General features: G+C 47.1%; 1 protein-coding gene across 3 annotated transcripts in view; it reads right to left on the reverse strand.

The window, feature by feature from the left end:
- CACNA1C (calcium voltage-gated channel subunit alpha1 C) overlaps positions 1-24,535 on the reverse strand; it is a 784,718-nt gene that overhangs the window by 583,333 nt on the left and 176,850 nt on the right. The window lies entirely within an intron of this gene.

Genomic DNA, 24,535 nt, shown 5'->3' on the forward strand with positions numbered 1-24,535 from the left:
GTGGAGGATGCTCAACTCCAATCCAAGTAGGCTTGGAGATCTCGTCCCCGGAACCCGCATGACTTTGTCCCTCTGCCAGTACCTTCATGTTTGCGAAGAGTGGTCTCAGCATGGTGGTGGCTGGTCCTGGAGGTCTTCGGCTGCCGGAGCCCTGGTCGGGGCGGGGAGGAAAGCTCAACCCGCTCCCCTCCAAGGGGCCTCGGCGAGGAACAGCCAGGCGCGGGGGCAGAAGACTTTATATATATATTTTTTATTTTTATTTATTTATTTATTTTGCTTTTTGGGTCACACCCGGTGATGCACAGGGGTTACTCCTGGTACTGTACTCAGGAATTACTCCTGGCGGTGCTCAGAGGACCCTATGGGGTGCTGGGAATCTCCCCTTTCTAAAGGTGGGGATGTGAAGGGGTTGATGAGGGCACGCTCACACTGTCTAGGGCCTACTCCTGGCTCTTTGATCCAGATCACTCCTGGCTTTGCTCCAAAAACCATTTGCAGTGCTGGGGATCGAACCAGAGTCTGCCACACCTGTCAAGCACCTTAATCTCTGAACTAAGTCTCCAGCCTCTATCCCCCACTTTCAATACATGTGTCACCATATGCTAAACCCAGAACTAGATAGTAACCCCATTTTCACCCAATACAGAGGGCTGAAAGACACCCCATACGAGGGATTTGCCACTCTTCCTCTTGGTCACCAGCTCCATATTTGAGTTGAGAACCAGGAAGAGAAGGAGCAGAGACAAGTCTTTAACTTTCTGCTTATGATGTGTTACTTGAACCTGGCTGTCTTCTCCAAATGCTGTCAACTGTTGTCGAACCAAAGTCCCCAAGTGAGATATAAGTTACCATTTAAACTGTAGTTGAAAAAGAGGCTTCAAAATAAGAGACTTCCACAGGCCACACAGAGCCATTTATCAACTCTCATACATGCAAGCAAGAGCCTTGGAGCAAAGGTTCTCTTCCAGGGGCTTGGGCACAGGCTTCTGGGGTGTTTTACTATCACTAAGGAGTTGCTTTTGTGAGCATAATCTGAAAAGGCATGCCATGCTACCAGGAAAGAAAGGACAAGAGCAGATATACCTTGCCCTTTAAGGGGAAAACTCAGAAACTGCACACATCACTTCTGCTGGCATCCTGCTAGCTAGAACTGAATCACACAACTTCATTAACCATAGGAAGGCGGGGAAGTATAGTTCATTATTCTGGAAAGTCAATACTCTGCTGAAAATAATATTACTATGAAATTGGGGAAGACAGGTATTGGGTGGCAATACGTGGTTTCTATTAGTGGAGTCTGTGCCCTTTTTTGAATGAGAACCAACACCACCACCCCCAGGTGTATACCTTATGTGTGTATACCACACTTACAAAAATGTGACCAATTTTATTGCAGTACTCTTAGGAAACTGTGTAGGTTCTACTTCCAAATTTAGACTAATCAAGGTTCTAGAAACATATATATATATTGATTCCTATCACAGCAGAGTCATGTCCAGTGAGCACATTCAGCCAGCTGTAGACTCTGTTGTGAACAGTGCTCATGAGCTCAGCGGCACTCAGCAGTGGGCTCAAGAAATACCAACACCTGACACAAAACAAAACTCACAGGATACAAAGACTCCCCTGACTTCAAAGGCAGCATTTACGGCTGTATTTCCCATGCCATCTTTCCAAGAGGAAGGGAGGAAAGAAGTGAGGGAGGGAGGGAAAGAGGGAGGGAGGGAGGGAGGGAGGGAGGGAGGAAGGAAGGAAGGAAGGAAGGAAGGAAGGAAGGAAGGAAGGAAGGAGGAAAAAACTAGGCCCGAGACATATTACAGGAGCAAAGTGCTTGTCTAGCAAGTGGCTGACCAGACTTCAATCCCTGGTACTTTACCCCTCAAATATCACCAGGAATAATCCTGAAACACAGAGCTAGGAATAAGCACTGAGCACCACTGAGTGTGCTTTTGAGTTCCATGTATTAGGCGTGAATGGATGCCTGCCTGCTTCCAGGGAGTGGTTCCTCTAGACTTCATGGCCAAGGCCTATCCAAGTTGCATTTTCCTTCTTCCCTTCACTCGGACCCTGAGGTTCATTGCAACCTGCAGGCACTGGGCCAGTCGAATCTGAGACTGACAGCCAGTTTCTTGGTCACACAGAAATCCTACAGGATGTGGAGGGCGCTGGCCCCTTTGAGGATCTTCTAGTTTTACTTACCAGATTCCAGCAGCAGTCGATGGCTCTCTACAGCCACTATTTTTGATGGATCCCCAACTCCTACTATTTCTGGAGGAGTTAAGAGAACCGCATCACCAGTTGCGACACTAGGTCCCTTCTTCCTGCTTTCTGCAGACTGCCTGGTCTCGGCCCACAAAGCTCCTTAGTTTCAATCTGCCGCCGAGACTCCCAAGTCCCTGGTGGTGCCAATATTCCTCTTTAGCCTGTGTCCCAGGCTCAGACTCCCAACTTCCTCAGTCACCCTGCCTTGGGGTACACCCAAGGCAGGACCTAACCAAGCAGTCCCCCTTATTTGGATGTTGGTTCTACCATTCTATGTCCCTTGGCTAACAAAAATCTCTGTTCTGCATTTCAGGTCACTGCCTCTTATTCAAGGGCATTTCATATCCGAGGGTGTTTCTGGTATGGTAAATAATCATTAGGTAAATTAAAATCCTGTTGGAAGCGAAGAAGACAAGAGTACAGTTTACTATGACTAGAAGAATTGTTATAGTTGATATTTTCCTGGACATTATCAAGAGAGAAAATTCTTCCATCAAAATATTAATGGTTACTGGGTTTTTAATTGAATCCAAGAGAAGGAACTGTGATATTTCCCATGTTACTAAGCCAGAAGTATCGCTCTTTCTTTTGGCTTTACGCCTAGAATAGCTGCACACTCAGCTTGCTTCTTCATGCTGGCCTGGCAGGGCGCGAACATGTGCGTTCAACCAAGCATTTCCAAAGGGTCACTTAGAACAAAGCGCAGCATCCTAAGACAAGTCAGAGCTGCCCCTTTCTTCTTCAACCTCAGACATTCAAATGTCCTTACTGATAGCACAGCGGGTAGGGCGTTTGCCTTACAAGCGGCCAACATGGCCGACCCGAGTTCGATTCCTCTGCCCCTCTCGGAGAGCCCGGCAAGCTACCGAGAGTATTCGATATGCAGACACAGTAACAACAAAGTCTCCAATGGAGACGTTACTGGGCCCGCTCGAGCAAATCGACGATCAACGGGAGGGCCTTTACTGAGTTGTCAGATACAGCAAACTCATCAGTATCCAAGTTAACTCTATGTAAGTGCATAGGTTTCTTTTGCTGCTCAGATGACTCTACGAGCCCATGTCTTTCTAGAGGCAGCCCAGCTCCCAGATAATCCTAGGAAAACTCAAAACCAAAGTGAGGCTTCCACCGGACAGACCCAAAAATAGATTCCACATTGGTCTAACAATGCTAGCACTGATTCCCTGGACAACTGCTGGTCTTGTTTCCAGTAGTGTACAGACCATGAACATCCGCTAGCCCACCAGTTTAAAGGTTTCCTTGGGGTGCACAGACTAGGGGTGCACAAATCCAAGAGAAGAGTCCTCGCTCACTCATTACCGGGCTCTCAGACCCACAGTCCTTTTCCACGCTCCTGTGATACCGTATCTGGCCTAGACTGGGTAGTAAAATTTGTTTACACTGAAAGTACAATGTCTTATGAGTCCACAGAACTTATTTCAAATTCTGTATCAGCTAGTTAGCTCTGAGCTAGCTCACCTTTCCTCTAAATTAGCCGACTTACTTGCAAACTAGAGTTTAAACAAAAAGCACTTCCTTCATAGACAGGTTTTTAGTGTTAGTTTTCAAGGAGATAAGATTAAAGATCTTGGCCATGTGACGCTCCCTCAGGAAGTATAATAGTAGCCATCATTCTTCGTAGGATGAAAGGTGATTGGCAACGAAGTGAAAGAGATGACCCAGAACCCCTGAACTGTAAAGCATTCCCCCAAATCAGGAATCCTGGCCTGGCCAGGGAAAGAACTGGGTTTCGTGCACAAAGAGGAACAGCAGAGGTCATCTCTGAGCAGTGACTGGAAGTCAGGTCCAGAGGCCCCTTGCCTTGCCCCTAAGTGGGAGCAGTATCTCTCTGATGGGTTTTTCCCATGTAGTATTTCACTGTGAAAGGTAGAGTGAATATTTCCAAGTCAGGCAGGAGGGAATGGATTTCACAAGAGATTTATCAGATTCCTGTGGTTGTGTGGATGATTGGTTTGCTGCACAGGGAAATGTTTGGGCTTCTCTCTCTCCTGTTTCTCTACTTGAAATTCCCTTCAGAGATTTCCTTATGACTTTATAATGCTAATTCATTCCAAAATGTCTGCAATATTTGACAGGCTTTGTAGGAGTGCATGTGTGTATAGGTAAGCATATGAACACACAAACAGTGAAAAAGCCCTCGAAGTTGCATAAATACAGTTAGGCTGCCAGGATCTTCCTAACTGTTACCAGATGTAGCAACGGCTCTTGCTTTCCAATAGGACTTCCCCCCACACCCCTACATACACACACACACACACACGCACACACACACACACACACACACACACACACACACACTACTACCTGTAGTGATGGAAGAATCATGAATCAAAAGCAAGCAAACCCAAGTGCTACGGGTAAGGTTTTTCAAATGTTTCTTTCAACTGGAGCAAACCTGCTGCCTGTTTAACAGACGAAAGCCATAAGAGGCACAGGAATGTAGAGAGGAGTCTCCTTTCACTTCCTAACTTTAGTTGCTAACCTTCCAATCTCATCCGACCATTTTCATAATTTTCTTTTACATTTTATTATCCTGAAACCCAGGATTTCTCTCCACTTCTCTCTCTTTCATCCCTCTTCCTCCAGTTAATCCTGAGTTTCAGCTGATGTTACCTCTCTCCACAATTTCACTTTTCTGCCATTGAAAGTGAGTTTACAAAATTTACCTGACATTTGCCCAAAAGAGGTAAAGGTAAGGTAAGGTAAAGGCCCTCCCGTTGTTCAGCGATTTGCTCGAGCGGGCCCAGTAACGTCTCCGTTGAAGACTTTGTTGTTACTGTGTCTGGCATATCGAATACGTCACGGGGAGCTTGCCAGGCTCTGCCGTGCGGGCGAGATACTCTCGGTAGCTTGCTGGGCTCTCCGAGAGGGGCGGAGGAATCAAACTCGGGTCGGCCACATTGGCTGCGTGCAAGGCAAACGCCCTACCGCTGTGCTATCGCTCCAACCCAAAAGAGGTAAGTCTGTAGAAAATATTTCCAAGGAAATAATTTTGTTGAAGTCTTAGGCTCCATAAAGCCAAGTGTCTGCTTTGCCCATAGGTGGCCTTTTACCCCCCAGGGTGGCCTACGGAGATATCAATTATCCTCTCATGGCCTTATCTGACAGAACAGTCTGGAAGGGGGCCAACCCAGCTAACAGAGTAGAATCATCTCCCCCCTTCAACCTTTGCATGCAGTGCATACTTTCTAATTTTCCTTCTCTTGGATCTGCCCACCCCATTATTATTATTATTTGTTGTTGTTGTTTGTTGTTGTTGGGCTGGAGTGACAGCACAGCGGGTAGGGCATTAGCCTTGCATGCAGCCAACCCGGGTTCAATTCCTCCGTCCCTCTCGGAGAGCCCAGCAAGCTACCAAGAGTATGCCGCCCACACAGTAGAGCCTGGCAAGCTTTCCATGGCATATTCGATATGCCAAAAACAGTAACAACAGGGGCTGAAGTGATAGCACAGCGAGCAGGATGTTAGCCTTGTACGGTAGACCCAGGTTCGATTCCCAGCATCCCATATGGTCCCCTGAGCACTGCCAGGAGTAATTCCTGAGTGCAGAGCCAGGTGTGACCCAAAAAGCAAAAAAAAAAAAAAAAAAAAAACCAGTAACAAGTCTCACAATCGAGACATTACTGATGCCCACTCAAGCAAATCGATGAACAACAGGAGGACAGTGCTGCAGTGCATCATCTTCATCATCATCATCATAATTATTATTACTATTATTGGATTTGGGTACCTCACCTAGCCATGCTCTGGCCTACTCCTCACTTTGCACTCAGGATCACTCCTGGCTGTCCTTAGGAAACAATATGGGGTGCCTGGGATCAAGCCCAGATTTGCCATTTGCAAGGCAAGCACCCTACCCTCTACACTACTTGTTCAGTCCCCAGACCCATTCATTTAAATACAGCCTATCTTTCTCAATTTCTGAGACATTTCTGAAAAAAAGGGAAAAGTCAGCATTTGGACAAATATATGGTTTCCCATAAAACAAACTTCTTCAGATAATATTGAAGGTCTTGAAGCCTGCGGGGGTGGACTTATCTGTCCTCTCATTTGCCCGCATCTTGGTGGACTCCGACTGCCCTTCCTTTTCTCCCTTTACTGCCCCCGACCATTTTGGTGGTGACATTAACCCTTAGACATTTTCCTTGAAGGAAAAGCAACAGACAAATCACTATAAGCGACTGCCAGCATGCTTCTGTAGAAAGAGAGGAAATGGTGCAGCGAGGTACTTGAACTGGGTTTCACGATGCTCTGTCCACCAGGCTGGGAAGAAGAGATATGGAGACCAGGAAACAATCTCTTCCAGCTGAATAGGAAGGGGATACCTAAATGCTATCAAATAACCAGAAAGAATACCTTACCAGCCGGTTCCGTGTTCTGCCTCCTGTTCAGATGAAGGTCCACCTCTTTCCTACCACCTTTTCCAATGACCTTTAACCTAAAAGTGCCCTGACCTCTTGGCATTTCCCTCATCTAGTCCCAGTATAAAAATTATGCCCCTCTCAAAGGGACCAGGAGTGGAGAGCCTCTGCCCATTTCCCCCCAGTCTCCAGCAACCCAGGGGTCATGCCCATAAGCCACCTCCTGCCGCCGATCTCCTGATCCATCCAGATCACACGGCTTTTTCTCCCAGAAGGACGCAACATGACGCCCGCCATAGCCATGCCACTGGACTCCGCGCCAGGCTGTTTCACTCGGGGCACCCCAGAGGTGGCAGGTGAGAGCCCTCTCCACCCCAAGGGACCCAACCCCAGCAGCTAAAAACCTCCAGAACCCAACCGCCGCCATGCTCAAGGCCGCTCCCCACACGCTCAGGTCAAGCCTCACCTACAAGTGAACGTATTCCTGAATAGCGAGGCCACAAATGCGGCTGCACAACACATCATAAGATGCTTTTCCATAACAGACAAAATATATTATTTCAGTTGTGCTTTGGGACAACTTCTGGGATTGGGGATTGGGGCTTGGGATGGAAACATCCCAAATTTGGTGGTGGGAAGGTATAATGGTGGTGGAATTGGTGTTTGAACATTAACTGTAATCAAATATTGTGAACCACGTATAAAATAAAAAAATTTTTTAAGTTGTTCATGATTGGGTTTCAGTCATATAATGTTCCAACACCTACATCTATGGAAAAAGGTTTTAAATTAAAATGCTGAGAATAAATTGTTAAGAAAAAAATTATACCCTGATATCCACTTATGCAAGCATCTTAACTCCCCAACCAAACTATATGTCCCTGACATATACTGTTGCCAAACAAATAGTGATTTCATTTATGATGAGAGCTAGCAAGTGATTCTGACTCCAACATTGACAGGGGCCAACTTGGGGGCCATTTCCCAAGAACAACCTGTCCTGTCGACAACTAGAACAAGAAAGGTCAAGAGAAATTGTCCAGCCCTCTCTCCCTTCTCAAAACAGGATTCTCTTATTTGATTCTCTTCATCTGAATGTCCTCTAGCCTTTCCTTGCCCAGGACACCTAACCCAGAGTGAGGAAAGTTATGCCTTTTCTCTTTGTGTCACCACCCCCCCCCCCCGTATGGAATTCGTAGGCAGTCAGTAATAAAAAAAAATAACAATACTTCCATTTGAATAATGAGAGGATTTTCAAAGAGCTCTAATGAGATAGTGCTCCTGCAAAAATCCTGTGAGTTAAGTCCCCATAATTTGTGCTAAATGGTATATGAAAACAGAAAGCTCAGAAAGGTTAAGCCCAAGGGTATATAGTCAGTTTAGCATCTCTGGTCTCAGGTCAGCAGGTCCCTCTCTGCTGCAGGACCTGTGGAGGATCAGGACAATCCAAGCAGAGAAGACAAAGGCCAGGAAAACTGGCTCTCCACCAAAACCCACACTTGGCCACACCTGATACGTACAGAAACAAAGATTCATCTAAAACCTCCACCCCCATGTATTCTATCACTGAGTGTCTCCTGCCAGACCTGGAATGTAGAAGGCACTCAATAAACTGCAGTTGAGAGGCTGGAGAAATCGTACAAACAGGTAGGGCCATCACATATGGCCATCGACCCAGTTTTGACCCCCAGCATCACATATGGTCCCCCAAACACTGCCAGGAGTGACCCCTGAGCACAGAGCCAGGAATAATCTTTGAACACGGCCAGGTGTGGTCCCAAAACAAAAACAAACCCAAAAAGTGGTGGTTGAATGAACACAGGAAAAAGAACAAAATGAACAAGCAGGCAAATCACTGAGCTACAATGAGGAGTTCATTGCTGTGATACATAAACCCAAGAATCGGTTTCCAATCTAAGAAATCCACAGGTTGTGAAGAGTTGACTTTCAGTTATAGGATTGCGAAGGTCTGAGATAAAACAGCTCTCCTGGAAGTAAGACCCACTAAAATAAGCGATGAGTAAGCAAAGAATTTTATTAGTTAGCCCTGAAAGGCCAAATCCAAGAAATTGACACTGAAAACAAGAAAAAAATGTCTTGTGGGTAGAAAGTCCCCCAAAATAACAAAATAACATTTTTTACAAAAATAAACAAGCTTTGCTAGAGGTGGCTAGTTACAGGGAGGCAAAGAGATGACTTTGACAACCCAGAATTTCAAATCAGCCTGATGGATCTAAAGTGACAGCAGGCAGCACTTAGAGCCTCGGCATCTCCTGGCAGCAAAACATCCTCTAAATCAGAAACTTTTCTTGCATATTAATTGAGTTTCTTCTTGAACAATCTCGCCAGCATAGAGCTGCCCTCCTGCTTCTAATGTAGCAGAGAGCTCAAAATTCTGCTCAGTTCTTTCCTCCTGGGGTTTGTTTTTATTCCCTCTGGAATCTTCTCCTTGTATCCATGACAAGTTTGCCCTCACTTGAAGAAACTTGTTAATTTAGACACTTCTCCCATGAGTTGCCATGGGAGAAGAGTCTAAATTTCCTCCTCACTTTCCATCCCTTTAATTCATAAGCCTCAAATTTATAATCCAGAAACTACCTTGGCAGATTAAAAAGAAAATTCCACAATCTACCCCAAAACATTTTTTTCATCATTAGCATTTAAGAGAAACCTCAATTGTTAGGGCATAGCTTTCCTTCCTTATAATAAAGTGACCCTTCCTTCAGGTTTGGTTTGACTTTTAGTATCAATTTAAAACTAAGTCGTGTTCAAACATAATAACACATTTTGGAGACCATTATAACTGAATAATTAGTTGTCTAATTAGATGTTAGATACCTGGTTCTTAGAATAATGTCCCTTGAAACAGGAACTATCCATGTGTCTTAATTACCCTTGTGTCTAACACAGAGTAGGTGCTTCATACGTATTTTTTGATGAATGAATGAAGATCATCCCGTAAATGTTCCCAGATTTGAACTTGGAGAACTCCGTCGACTGATGCCAAAATGATATCTTTTGTATGAAATTTTCTTATGGATAGTCCTTCACTTCTACTATTTTATATAACTTTCTAAGCACCAACCAAGCTCATATTCTTCCTATCCCCCCCAATGTACTTTAGTCATTATTTTTAGCCTAAGACTAATCATATCCTAATATCAGAATCATGTCAGAACCCTGAAATTAGTCCTAGCTTCTCCATAAGTCTTAGTTCTGCTAAACACAAGTAATAGAGTAGTTTAACTAGCTTACCCTAGTTACTTTCCTCATACACTGCAAATTCCAATGATTAGAGATTTATAGCCAAATACCTTTATGCAACATTAAAGAAAAGCAAGCATATAACTGACAGCACATGGCCAGCAGCTCCCCTGAGTACTGGGGCAGAGTTGGTGGGGTTAGAGAGCAAGTCAGAGAAACGTTTAGGACAAGCACCATCTTTACATAACTAGACTCACCACTGCAAGAGCCAGAAAATTCTATACTAGCAGTCCTTTCATCAACGTCCTTTCAAGCACCCACACCCACACCCACAATATATGTATGTGTGTAAATATATATATATATTTTTTGAGAGGGAATCTCATAGGGGGGGTTGTCCAGAGTTAGGTTGCATTATATATGCTGGAGCGATAGCACAGCGGGTAGGGCGTTCGCCTTACACGCGGCCAACATGGCCGACCCGAGTTCGATTCCTCCGCCCCTCTCGGAGAGCCCGGCAAGCTACCGAGAGTATTCGATATGCCAGACACAGTAACAACAAAGTCTCCAATGGAGACGTTACTGGGCCCGCTCGAGCAAATCGACGATCAACCGGAGGGCCTTTTTTACCTTTTACTTTTCACAAATTCCTAAAAAGTAACTTTTGTGTAATGTTTAAACCTTGGTTTCCTCCCTTTGGAATTTGACGTTGGCGCAATCACTGGCTCATATTCCATCGGGGTTCACAGAAGGAATTCGTGAGCAATCGTGTGGAGAAGGGTTTTAGAGATCATTTCCAAGAGCTTGCTTGAACTCTGTGTTCTTACTGTCAGCAGTGATTGCCTGGGCAGGAAGTCGACGCTTCTAGCCTATTGGCTTCTCTGTCACAAGGCTAACAGCACCTCCACCTCCTCCATTTGCTAGAGGACTGAGGTGAGGCAGAGAAGGCAGAGTCCAGAGCCTGGAAGCAATCCTAAGTGACAGGGATGCTCATCAAAGGAACACCGTTAAGAGGTGGTTGGGCAGAGCTCAACCAGGGATACCCCCACACCCAGGGATTCTCTCTCTCCGACACCTTACTCATAGTGGTCCCCAATAAATAAATAAATACTGAAAGGGAGTGGAGAGCCTCTCTCACATGACACTCCCGAAGACCTGGATAGGTTTTCGGTTCACGTTCTCCTCGTGTGCACTGCATGACCATGGTTCCTGTGGACTGACCTCTGCCTGTGGGTGCTAATGAAGGAAAATTCATTAGCCACCCGAGAGAATGTGGCTTCCCTCACGCTCCTGCCCGGTGGGAGCAGAGCAAGTGTACTGCAGATGCAAAACTTAAGACAATTCGGAAGTCCAGACAATCCATCAGTGCTGACTCCATCGTCCTTTTCAAACTCTGCTCATGGCAATAAGAAGGAAAAGAGCAAAAAGCTGCAAAGGCAAACCATGCGGGCGAGGCTGCCTTCTGAGTGGGCCAATGCTCTAAAGCTCTTCAGCACCCCCAGGGTGGAGGACTTTGCACCCAGGTCTCATGGGTCTCATGGCATGGCCACGCGTCTCCATTTGTAGAGGTTTTGAGAAGTTGTCAGGTATCTAAAGCTGGATTGTGGAGACCACAGCTTATAGGAGAGAAACTCTGATATGTGCTACAATCACAGAAGACAGGCTCCTTGAGGGCAGAGAGCAAGTCCATTTCTGCACATATTAGGGTTCCAGTACATGGCCTGGAACACAATACGCATTCAACCAACATTTCTTTTTTACTCCTTTCTACCAACCCAGAAATTGACTCTGGGAATGACTGGATTCTCCCAGAGGATTTGGCATTCTCTGGGCAATCACATCCCTAAGTTGTCACCCTCCAGAACTTTTCCCAGAATAACTGTGGGACAGGGATTCCCACCAGACCCACAACAATGACAAGTGGTTGCAGAAGCAGGCAGTGAGGGAGGCACACCACTTGAAAGGGTGTGGAACACCCCGGCTGAGTCACCCCACATCTGCCTAGAGCTGCTCCCCATTTGGGCTGAACCTTGGCAAAAATAAGTCATCCCTGGGGTCTCTGCCAAACCCACTTCACGTGGCCTAACTGTCAGGCATGAGCAGCAGGGCCAGCTTACGCCTTCCCTGGTCACCGTGACCCATGACCAGGGCCCAGTAGGACTAGGCCTCCACCCACTCACAAGAGTCAGAGGGAGCCAAGGAGGTGTTTGGACTGGGCCTGCTAGAATCTGGAGAACTTTTATGCCCCAGGATCTCCCATTCTGACTATCTTTTTGTTCTTCATAGACCCATGGGTCAAGGAAACAAGAGAGAAAGAGGAGGCTTGGGTCTTGACCTGAGGACTAAGCTAATGTGCAAGTCCACTGCCGGGAAAGAACCTCCTTTGCCCGATTGCCAAGCAACTTGGCCAGAACTGGACACTGGACACTGCCCTGCCAGTACCCGCGTCCACCTTCAGTCTAAGCACCAGAATGCCAGCCTGGGCATAGGCCTCTCATGCTATGCGCATGTGCAAGACTACTGCGAGCGAGCGAGCGAGTGCTGTGTCCTTCCAAATGGAATGATTAAGCTCGCTCTCTCTCTCTCTCTCTCTCTCTCTCTCTCTCTCTCTCTCTCTCTCTCTCTCTCTCTCGTCCTTCTGAATGTGACTTTCTTCGGCTACAGGGTAAAAAGGAGACTTCAGCGGGGTGCTGCATGAGGAGGGAGGGCCCTGATCTCATGACTGGAGTGCTTCTGAGAGGAGGAACCGAGAGACAGATGCACAGGGGAGATGGTCACGGGGAAGAGGTAGGTGAGATGTGGCTAGAAGCCAAGGAATGCAGAGCATGTGCTGCCAGCCATCCTAGAATATGGACTGAGACATGCAGCATCTCCCAGGCCAGCTGGTCTAGGCTTTGCACTTCTGGCCTCCAGAACTGGAAGCAGGGAAGGGTCTGTCATTTAGAGAGTGTAGTTCAGCCGTTCTTCCAAGTGGGTGCTCTGGGAGAGCGGCACATGTAGAAGAGAGCTTAAACACGCACAGACAGTCAATACCGGGAAAGGTAAGACAGCATGGGGGAGGGCAGAGAAGGCAAGAGTGAGTTCTAGTCTGAGTAGAGCCGTGAAGGCTCCTACTAGTCAGCAGGAAAGCAGACCCCAACTTGCTTCCAGGATCGGGGAGGACCTCAGAGAGCAACATCGAACCTGAGTCCCCAAGGAGCAGCTTCATTCAGCCAGACCGAGTGCAGGCAGAGACGCAGTGCCTCTGGGTTGCCTGTCCGTATCACAAATGCCCACAAAAGTAACGACTTGAAACCAAACTTGAGCAAGCCCATCAGGGCAGAAGCCAAGTGCTGAGAGGTTCCTTCTCTGGTCAGGCATCTGGAGGACAAAGCAGAGGGAACGGTCCAACCCTGGAAGAAATGAGTCCAGCGTTTCTTCAAGTTCGTACCGTGATGGGCAAAACTTGCTCTTTGCTGGCTGCTTTACTTGGCTCCTCGGAGCCAGAACCCCGTCTTAAAACCCAGCAGCAGAGACCTTCTAAACCATCACACCCCTCGGAGATTTGACCCGTGTCCAACCCAAGCCATATGCCCCCCTAAGAACCAGTTGTAGCCCTGTGGGGACTCAAGTCACCTTCGGGATGATGATTCAGTAGCAACACTCAGTCGTCCTACAGCTAAAACTAGAGCTGTGAAGTACATGGCATAAGTGACCCAGCAGGGGCTTCATGCAAGGGGACAGGTATCTCTGAGGCCCTGACACACATTCCAGACTTCAGTTTTCCCACTCCCTCACGGAGTTTGCTCGGGCCGCAGCCACCCCGCGGGATACTCAGCAGCAAGCCGTGATGGCCACACCAACCACCATCCATCTTGGAAAGGTCAGAAACTAAATTTGGAACTTGGCTTTTAGTTCTTTTACATCTCCAAGTTATCTTGAGAGGAGGCTGAGGGAAAAGGCTCACAGAGAAATATGCCATCAGAAAAAGAAAAAGAAAGAAACAAGGAGTAAATATATCAGCAAAGGAATATATCTGTCTCGTGTTGCCAACGATGGTAATAACAGTCATTATGATAACAGCTACATTTACATGGTGCTTTGCAGCCTTTGTATCTAACCTCTCATCTGAACTCTGCTGTGACTCTGAAAGGTAGGAGTTATTATATTTATTTTGCAACGCAGAAATCTCCAGCCTGGGGAAAGAGACTGACAAGGCCAGGCCACTATTCCGGGGTCAAACTGGAGCTGAGACCCAAGTCTCCAATTCTCAGCTCTCCTGGGACCCATGATGCTCCATGTGGCTCTGGGACACATCTGTCTACTCCTCCATCCAAGACCCCAGAGTTCGGGCAAATTCTGTTTAATGGATGGCAGGAAGGGACTTTGGCCCCTGACTCTCAGTTCTCATCTGTGGCTGGGTGCCAGGCAGCTCACCCACAGCTGATTCTCCTGTCCCTGTTCACTGCCCAAGAGAATGTCCAGTTCAAGTGCAGGGCCCAAGTAGCTCCCAGAAACTGCTTCCAATGAAGTCTCTTTCGAATGTCTCTTTTGAATGTTTTGAAGTCTCTTCACCCCATGATGTCTCCTTTGGGCTTTAAGTTTGATGCAGGAATACAGGCTGGTTCTGGGTGCCCAATCCCAACCGGAAGTTCTCGTCTATTTAGGTGGCCTGACTGGGTGAGGTGTTGAGCCACCATAGAATCCCTTGGTCTTTCACATATAATGGTTTCAACACCAAATCTCCACCTTGGGACAGCAGAGAACAAGCCCCCTCTTCATCCTTCTTCCATCTGATAGGCCCCAACCAGGACCTTCGAGGTGATACCCCAAGATATTCATGAACACAATTAAGGGAATTAAGGAGCTTTGGTTCCTACCTTCAATCCTTGTTCCTTTCTCAATGTCCCTGGTAAAGAGCATATATCTGCTAGCTGTAGCCTAGTTGAGGCCACAATGAAAGGATCATATTCTTCTGCTGTGGGCCTTTGGCTTTGGTTTGTTTGGGGGCTACACCAACAGTATTTAGGAATCATTCCTGACAGTGCTCAGGGAACCGACCATAAGTGGTGCCTTGCTTACTGTACCATATCTCTGGCTCCTAAAAAATCCTATTCTAAGCAAAACCCTGGCTCTAAGACACCTTACAGAGGTCACCTACAGTATCAGTGAAGCGCCCACACTTAGGAACCAGCCCCCAGACTCGGAATCCCAGCTCTGCTACTGCGTTTCTCTCGGCTTCCTTTTCTCATCTTAAAAATGAGATGATTATCCTAATCACAAAGCTCTCATGGGGTCATCCAGGAACTAAAAACAGGCATGGCCACATGCTCAGGGCAGCCCCATCAAGGTAAGTCAAGGCAATATGAGTGCGGAGAGCACTCTTGTCCATATGCTTAGTTAAAAGGTATTATTAATCTAAAACTTCAATCATACCGGAACCAGTAAGAACAACACGAGTACAGGTGGGGGGAAAAGGCCTCTGAGAAGCCAAAATCAATGTTATCAAATCCATAAATTAAAGTTAATGCACTTTGTTTGTAAGTGAGCCTCCTCAATCAGAATCTATTTACTCTTCCTTGGCAAATAACTATAATGGATTTGGTTATCTAGTTTCCAAGCCCAAGAGAGAGGGAGCAGCAAATTAAAAGGATTGGTTCTGGAGGAGGCAGACAGCCCGATGGGGGAGGTGGAGAAAGCTGCGTCCACAGCCCCTCTCAGATCAGGGCTCTGGGGCCATTTGGAAGCTCCTTCATGCTCCTGATGGTTCCACAGTACTGCAACAGTTCAATAACTGAAATCTTGAATGTTTGTGCAATCTGTTTAAAAAAGATGAAATACCTTCCAAATGCTTCTTTTAAGGATCCAGGAAGACTTTCCTCAAATATACTTCCATTTAATATATATATACATATATACATATATATGTATACTTTCATTCACAAGAACCTGGTGCATGAAGGAGGTTGTATTCCCTTGAGAGTAGGTATGAATCCTGTCCCCCATTCAAATGAACATAGAGGAATTAAAACAGCACAAAAGGTGTACCCATACTCAGGTAGGCTTCAAAGCAGCATCTCCTGCTGGGTACCCCGTCTGTTAGCAAAGGCAGAGCAGACGATGCCTTCCCCTCTGAAATATTTAGTGAGCAAACACCGAATCCAGCAACTGCCGCAGGCTCCCAAGGTTCCTGAGGAGACTAAGAACAGGAGAATGGGCACTGGTGGAGGGATGGGGACTCGACCATTGTATAACTGAAACCCACGCACAAAAATTTGTAAGTCTACAACTGTACCTCATGGTGTTTCACTAATAAAAATTTAAAAAAGAACAGTTCCGTCCCCCCACCCCGAAACACCAGTGCTCTGAGTTGCCACTCTGGTGGTCTGCCACTTCCCTCTGTTGGCTGGCCATGCCCCACGCCCCACCCCTGCACTTTTATCCCTTTCTCTAACAAGGCTGGTCCTTAGGCAAGTGTTCTCCCAGGCTGAAGTGTTTGGCTGAAACTACTGCATTTCTACAGCACATCAACCATGACGTGCCCATTTCCTCTGGCTATCTGTGAGAGCCTGAGTGGACCGGATCTGCACATCCTGCCCGGTCAGGCAGCCCTGAGCACTCCACCCCCCGCGCTCCACCCACACTCAGGGAGGCAGCTGTTGGCACTGACAAAGTGCACCCCTCTGTGGAGAACTGCCAGCGTCTACACCACAGTCTTGGCTTCCCAGCTCTGAGCCATGTGGCAGTTGAGTTTAGTTCTCAGAGCTTCAGTGTTCTCACCTGTCTAACGGGAGCAATAACCCGTCTAATGGGTATCACCCCCATAGGACCACTGAGACGCAGGAGTGCAGAGATATGCACAGGGATAACTGTGTGTCAGTGGAACAAACCCACACGTAGCACCCACTGTTACTATGTGAAAGTCTCCAAAGTCAACAGTCATTGAATTACAGTAACCTCGGCATTCACCAAATTTTTTATGCAACAAAAATATATAATTTGGTGGTTTGTTGTGTTTTTTTTAAAGATTGTTAAAATAAGTGTTGGAGGAAGGGCACTTGCCTTGCATGTGGTTGGCTGGGGTTCAATCCCCAGCACCACTTATGGTTCTCTAAGCATCAGAGAAGTAAGGCTGAGCACTGTCAGGTGTGCTCCCCAAGACAAAGCACTTGCCTTTGCATATGAAAGACCCTGGGCTCCATCCCCAGCACCACCAGGAAAATAAGAAGGAAGGGAGGGAGAAAAAGAGGGAAGGAAGGAAGGAAGGAAGGAAGGAAGGAAGGAAGGAAGGAAGGAGAGGAAATGAAGATGACCTTCAATATCTCTGTAATTAATATCAGTTGATATTGCTGAGTATTTTGTCTCGGAGCACCTCCACTCCCTCTTCTTCAAGGTTCACAGCACCCCTCCACAGTCCAGAGAGCAAAGAGCCCACGTAACGGTTTCATGGTGCTTGAGTTCAAATTCTGCCTCAGCCCACTTCTCTCCAAGTCACCTCATTTCTCTAAGATATGGTTTCCTCCTCAGAACAATGGTGGCACCACCCTGCAGGGTTCAGTCAACTAGTCATACAAGTAATAAATATTTACCAGGAACCAGGTCTGTGCTCAGACACTGCGGATAGAGGGATCAACTTCCTTGATCAAGGAAACAAATCTGTAGAATGCCGCGTCGTTATTCAATACATATTCACACCGTACGCAACAGAACTTAATGGCATGGGGATTGGGAACTGTGAGCAGAGCAGTGTCACTGAAAGTGATTGCACAGATAACTGAGAACAGAAGTTGTGAGTCCTTCGATTTGCCAGAGGAATATCAAAGGGATGAGAAGAGATACAAGTCAGGCCTCTTCCAACAGAGTCCCGCAAGTCTGGCTCCAGCATGGTTGCTAAGACATATCCAGGCCCAGGTCCCCTTCAGAGCAGTTCATGAGAAACTCAGCAGAGAGAGGTTCTGCCCAGAGCTCTGTGTTAGCCCCTCTCCTTCTCTAAGCCCGCAGCCTCTCATCGCACTGTGAACATCAGCGCCTAATGCAGTAACTCTGCGGCCGGTTACCTGCCATTATCTGCTAGTGTACTTTATAACCCTACAATTCCTGCCAAGTGTGTTCTGCTTGTCCATTAGCACGACACAGGTGAGAGAACAATAATAAATCCTGCTTTCTTATGATCACTTTGCCTCAGTCTTAGGCAAAGCTGAGGATGAAAGAAATCACAGCTTGTTGCAGGAAGATGAGGCCACCCCCAAACTTTCCTGCCTGCTCACTCTTGAAGAGAAGCTTGGATGTGGATCCACATGTCCACTCAGATGGGGGTGCAGGCCTGGCACTAGTCTCAGAATATGCGGTGGTCTCTAAAGGGTGGACCCCGTGGGGCTCTCTTCAACCCTGGGAATAGGGGAACCCCAACTCTACAGTGCTGCAGGTATACCCCACTTCTTGAGCTCTGGTTGGAAGAGATTCAGACACCAAACACCTGCGAGGGTGGGAGATGGTATCCTGACAGTCCCCGCTCCCCCAGGGCTCGGTGCTCTTCGTGGCTCTGAATATATCCCTGCTTCCCCCTTCCACTGTCCCAGGCTGAGACTATGAGTGAGACACACAGTGACACATTCCAATCTTGCCAGGTCAGAACTGCCACCATCAGAGCTTTTTGTTTCTCTCTCCCACCTTCCAGGTCACAGATGACCCCAAATGCCTGATAATCCAGACCCACTCCCCGGGCCAGATGGAGAAGTGTAGCTTTCGGCTTCTGGGTCTAAGCTCTAAAGGACAAGGAGCAAGTGTCTGTGGCAAGCATCATGAACTTAACTCATTCCATCCTTCCAACCAGCCCCTGAGCCCGGCACCTCCTTGTCCTGATTCCACAGCAACCGACAGAAAACCTAACATCCCACCTCCTCCCTAGCATAGCTCAGAGCCCTCTGACAAGGTCACTCCTCTTAAGCTCTCTCTTCTCACCCCTCACCCCAGCCTCTCAAGAAGAAAATGCCAACCCCAAATGATCCTCGCCTGGTCCCTTCCCTGCATCCCTGCACCAACAAAGCCTGTCTCTTGCTCCAAAAGGCTAGAGCACTTTCTTCACAATAGGTCAAATGGTAAATATGTTCTCTTCATATGTCAACTCATGCCAATTCTTCATGGCCCTCGGGATTTGCAAAGAGCTGGAGTTGCAGAAAATGGCCAATGAGTTCTCTGTAGAAGTTGCTCCACAGACAGAAGCCAATGGAGGTACTGGGACGCGGTCTTGGGAGAAAAGGCTTACAGCAGCTATAATACACATGATGGACTGTGTGGCATTGCCAGTAACAAGGCTGTGAATAATAAAGCAAAAAATGTCATGTCACGGGCCAGTTCAGGTTCCATTATGCCTTACCAGCATGAGGAACAGATAACCAAGATGATAGATGTGCGCACAGAAGCGCCTGTTAGATGGAGCATAAAACAAACAGACTTTTATTTAAATAATGCAAGAAAGATCTACAAGGAAATCCGTGCAGGAATACTTTTCATCTCTGGGAAAGAGAAGAAAGGAAAATGCACGGAAACAAATGGAGGCTCCATGAAGCAGGTGAGAGGCAGGAAAAGGCAGTGAGAAAACAGCTGGACGCAGGCGAATCTGTGAGCGGAGCCACGAGCACAAACAGGCATGGAGGGAACTTTGCCGGCATGTTTGCCGAAGAGATGTGTCTGATTTGGGGGCAGCGTGAGTGTACCTGGCCACACAGATTTCTCTTGAACCCCACGACAGGTGGCAGAGATGAGAAAACTCAGATCAGGCAGCCTAGGGTTCAGTTCCTGGAACTGAGACAGTTTCCGGTTCCCATAAATCAGACAATGTGTCACTAGCCAACCTGAACCCACCTGGAAAGTTCCTGGTCCCAGCAAGCAGGCTTAATCAATCACAACGGGAATGTAACTATAAACTGTTACTGGAAACTACTATTCACGTGGCCTGACCACTGTTGCCATAGTGCTTGCTTAACTTTGAAACTTTGAAACCTATAGAAACCACGGATGGTTTGGAGTCAGGGTTCTTGTCAAGATTTCACTGTGCTGGATGAGACTTGGACCCTAGCTCGAAGTTCCTTTGCTTTTGCATTATCTAGTGTGTGGATTTGGTCTCTTCGCAGCCAGGGATCTGAAATTGGGGCAAAACACCCACAGAATGGGGAAGCGTCAAGCAACTGACACATCTCACTGTGTGTCTGGACCCCACAGAGGGTTGAGGGGAGACAGTGACCAGGAGAAAATAGAAGGGGGTCCCCTCTCAGGTGGTAACTGTCCTCACAGAGTGAGGTTCTTGCATCAGGGCAATGTCAGAGTTAAAAACACAGATCTAGGGCTGGAGCAATAGCACAGCGGGGAGGGCATTTGCCTTGTACACGGCCATCTGGGTTCGATTCCCAGCAACCATATGGTCCCCTGAGCACCGCCAGGAGTAATTCCTGAGTGCAGGGCCAGGAGTAACCCCTGTGCACCACCGGGTGTGACCCAAAAAGTAATAATAATAATAATAAAATTATTATGTTATTATAATAGCAATAGCACAGGGAGCAACAGCACAGGGACTGGAGCGATAGCACCAGGTAGGGCGCTTGCCTTGCACGCAGCTGACATGGCTGACCCCAGTGCAATTCCTCCACCCCTCTCGGAGAGCCCGGCAAGCTACCGAGAGTATCTCGCCCGCATGGCAGAGCCTGGCAAACTCCCCGTGACGTATTCGATATGCCAAACACAGTAACAACATGTCTCACAATGTTACTGGGCCCACTCAAGCTACAGGACAGTGCTACAATAATAAAATTAAAAATAAAATTAAAAATAAAAACAGACCCCAGATCCCACTGAGATGCTCCGGTCCTGTTTTAAGGCAAGCTCGGGAACACCTTGCCACCAGCTCTCCCTACAGCTCTCATGGAACGGAGACAGATTTGTATCTCACTGTGATTCAATTTTTTAAAAAATGAAAAAAAATGTGGAAGGAGTTTTGCTCACCAGAGAACCCAGGAAAGAACCAGGTAATAGTTCCTATAAATGAAGAAAGATAAACTAGAAGTGAGGGTGGAAGCTTACCATGCCCCAAAGCCAAGAAGGGGGAAATGTATGTTTGTTTGTTTGTTTTAAGTTATATACTGAAGAGTTGTTCCTTTTTTCTTAAATGAATCACCTGGTTTTTAAAGTTATGTACTGAACAGTTGATTTTTAATTGGCTCACCATGAGATACACAGTTGCAAGGTTGTTCCTGATTGGGTTTCAGTCATACAATGTTCCAGTACCCATCACTTCACCAGTGTGCCAGCAGAGGGGAAAATGTTTTGAAAAGGGGTATGTGACAATGTGCCGACGTGCTCTGGAGAAAATGAAGAGGAGGTTGGCCCAAGGAGCTACTCTCAGAGTGGCCCAGAATAATGTCTCCATCTAGTAGCTGATGTAAGTTTGGCCTGTTTATTTTGGGGGGTTTCCTAATACTTGTTGGCCACCAAATCCCTCCCCACATTCAGTCTGTGGCTGTCACTGATCCAGAGAAGGTATGACGCAGTGGAATGCACAGAAAAAGAGACCACTTCCGGGGGGAAGGGCATAAGTCAGGACAATGAAGACCACCTGAAAGACACAGACAGGTGACTATTACGTGACCCTGTCTGAGACAAAGAGCCCAAGGAGATAAACACAGGCATGTCAGCTAGGCGACACAAATCAGTGAGACCTCGAGAGTGTCCTTGAGGGATTCTGAAATCTGCTCAATGTCACCATCTCCCAGCACCCAAAGTAGCAGGAGAGACAGTGCCTGGAACAGTGAGCATGCTGCCAGGACAGACCAAAAACACAAATCCTTCTAGAAGGACTAGGCTATTTCAAAAGAATAGGTTGGCCATATCAAGAGTAGTCTGTCCCCAGGGTCCAAAAAGGCAGTAGCTCTGAAAAAGACCTACCTCATCTCCAGAAAAGGAGTCGACAACCCTGCATTAGCATGGATGAGGTTGCTAGCACCTGGCCAAGTGCAGTCTCCAACCCACCAGTATGTTCAGCAACAGGAAAGTAAAGCAAGTTGCATTTCTTTCCCTCCTGAGTTTGCCAACTAAGATCCGTATCTGCTACATTCCAGTGATGGGGGTGGAACGCAGAGCTTGAGGGCTACAGAGGTGGCAAACGTGAACCCCGCAGAGATGGCAAATGCAGAATCTTCTTCAAACAAAAACCTCAGCTCAACCATCTAATTCCAGTTACACAATACGTAGTCCTGGAATGGGATGTCAGCCTGGTGGCTACAATTCACAATAACACTGTACTGCAGAGTGAATACTAAGAAAGCAAAGCTGAAAGGTACTCAGTCCCATGGCAGTAAAAGTAGCTACGTGCAGTGACAGACGTTAACTAGACTGATTGTGATGAGTATTTCATAATATGTACATACATCAAATCACTGCACTGCATACCTGAAACTAACATAGTGTTCTAAGTGTCAATTACATTTCACATAGAAATAAAATTAAAAATTATATACAATCCATCTATTTCCTTCAAAGAAAGTTGAGTAACAAAGCAAATAAGAAAGTGTGCGTGTGTGTGTGTGTGTGTGTGTGTGTGTGTGTTTAGGACATGAAAACCTAAGCATACTTGCTTAATGTAGTAAGGCACTATCAATACAACTCTTGAAAAAAGTAGGAATTGCCATATTACTCCCAAGCACTAATTTGAAAGCAACAGCTCCATACCCCACACTCTGTACAACCCATATTTCTAGGGAGCCATTCCCAACCAAGCTCCCTGATGGTCCCCTTAGCCATCATCCTCCCCTTCATATGGAAACGCAACCGGCAACAGCAGCTTGGCATGGGAGGCCTCGGCTTCTGTGTGATGTGATTCTTTTTTTAAAAAAACAGCTTCACTGAGTTATCCTTTACATTCCAGAAAATTCACCCATTGTAAGCACAGGGCTCATCAATCTTCAGTCAAGTTAGACAGTGGTGCAGTCACCACCATCATCTGGTTTCTGAGAACTTCCATCACTCTGCAGTATGATTTAAAACAAACAAAACCCCACTGAACCTCCAGCACTCTGGGCTAGAGAGATAATCCAGTGGTTGGGGCATTTGCCTTCCATGCAGTCAACTGGGGTTTGATCACCAGCGTCCCACATGGTCCCTCGAGCATCATCAGGAATGATTCCTAAGTGCTGAGCAAGGAGTGACCCCCTGGGCATTTCTGAGTGTGGCCCCAAAACAAGCAAACCACAGAAAGAAAGAAAGAAAGAAAGAAAGAAAGAAAGAAAGAAAGAAAGAAAGAGAAATTTGAGCATTCTCTGTACCAGCAACATCCACCAACTCAAGACTACATTCCTTATGGTTCTCCCACTAATCCCCCCACCTCTGGACCCCTCAGGGCTAACAGCCCTCATCAGCTCGAGGCTTCCTTCTAATATAGCTGCTCAAGGGGCCAGCTCATCCTCCTGGGCTCTGCAGAGTGAGGCGCTATGAGGCAGTCACCCCTGGGGTCTACCCAAAAGTAAATTCCTCCCCCTGCTTGCAAGCTTGCGTGGGCCTAGAATAAGATACGATTCAGAGTTGAACTGTAGCGTTTTCGGCAGAGTGTGGTGGCCGACGGCTGAGAATTCGGGAGGAGACTTACGACCAACGGAGGGAGTGCTAGCTTTTCCAGAGAGACACTTGCCAGTATTGCTTTTGACACAGTCAAGATTTCTTGCCTGTTAAGAGACAAGGTCATGCCTCAGAGGCCACGTGGACGGCAGCTAGCGCTCTGCCGGCCGGCTCCAGCCGTGTCATCACTCAGTGCTCGCTGCCAGCTCTGAACCTGCCCACGGCTGAACCTTGAGGCGCCGTGGCCATGATCGCCCCAAACATCTTACCCAAGCGGGGCCAGGGCTGAGTGCAGAAACTCGGGGCGTTTACAACATGCTTTGGATTTAGTTGCTGAAGGGGCCAAAGCAAAATGGCAAAGGTTAAAAGGCAAAAGGACCCCACCCGAGTTCCAATGGAAACAATGGAAAGAAGAATCCTGCAATCCTTCTGCTTCTTAAAACTTTGAAAACTCCTCAGACACTCTACTGTCCAATTAGGGGAAGGTGCTGACTCCGAGGGGGCTTGGGGTGGAAACTGGCCTCCAGGGAATCCCATGAAAGGCAACAGGATCTTTCCAGGGGAGTGAGAGACAGGGCTTCCCTCCACCCTGTCATCGAGCCTTCCAAAGGACCCTGATTTTGCCAGCAGCATTCCAGAGCTCTTTTCCTCCCATGCCCAGACAGAGCCTTTGTCATGACTTCACCCTCCGCCAAAAGTAAACACACTCTCCACTTTTTCCATGGACGGATTCTAGCCCCAAACTGCCAGCACCGGCCTCCCCACCATCCACATGGAAACCCGCCTTTCCCAAGAAAAGAAAACCTTTTTAACTAAATCATACCTCTTCGCCACAAGGGCAAAGTTTGCAAAAGGCTTCCTAGAAATGGTTTCTCAGGCAGCGAAGCGACAGCTCACCTGAGCAAAACCCCACTGACAGAACAAAGACACTGCAAATTAAGGCAAAAAATGAGCCAAGAATAAAAACATAATAATAATAATTTTTTTTAAAAAAAAAGCTCACACCTGTGCACACTGCACACGCCTCTTATGCAGCATAAGGTGGCACTCACAGGATCTGGGACTCCACACACACACACACACACACACACACACACACACACACA

The sequence above is a fragment of the Sorex fumeus genome, unplaced genomic scaffold (assembly GCF_029834395.1).
Source record: "Sorex fumeus unplaced genomic scaffold, SorFum_2.1 ptg000036l, whole genome shotgun sequence".
In the NCBI taxonomy this organism is placed as follows: Eukaryota; Metazoa; Chordata; class Mammalia; order Eulipotyphla; family Soricidae; genus Sorex; species Sorex fumeus.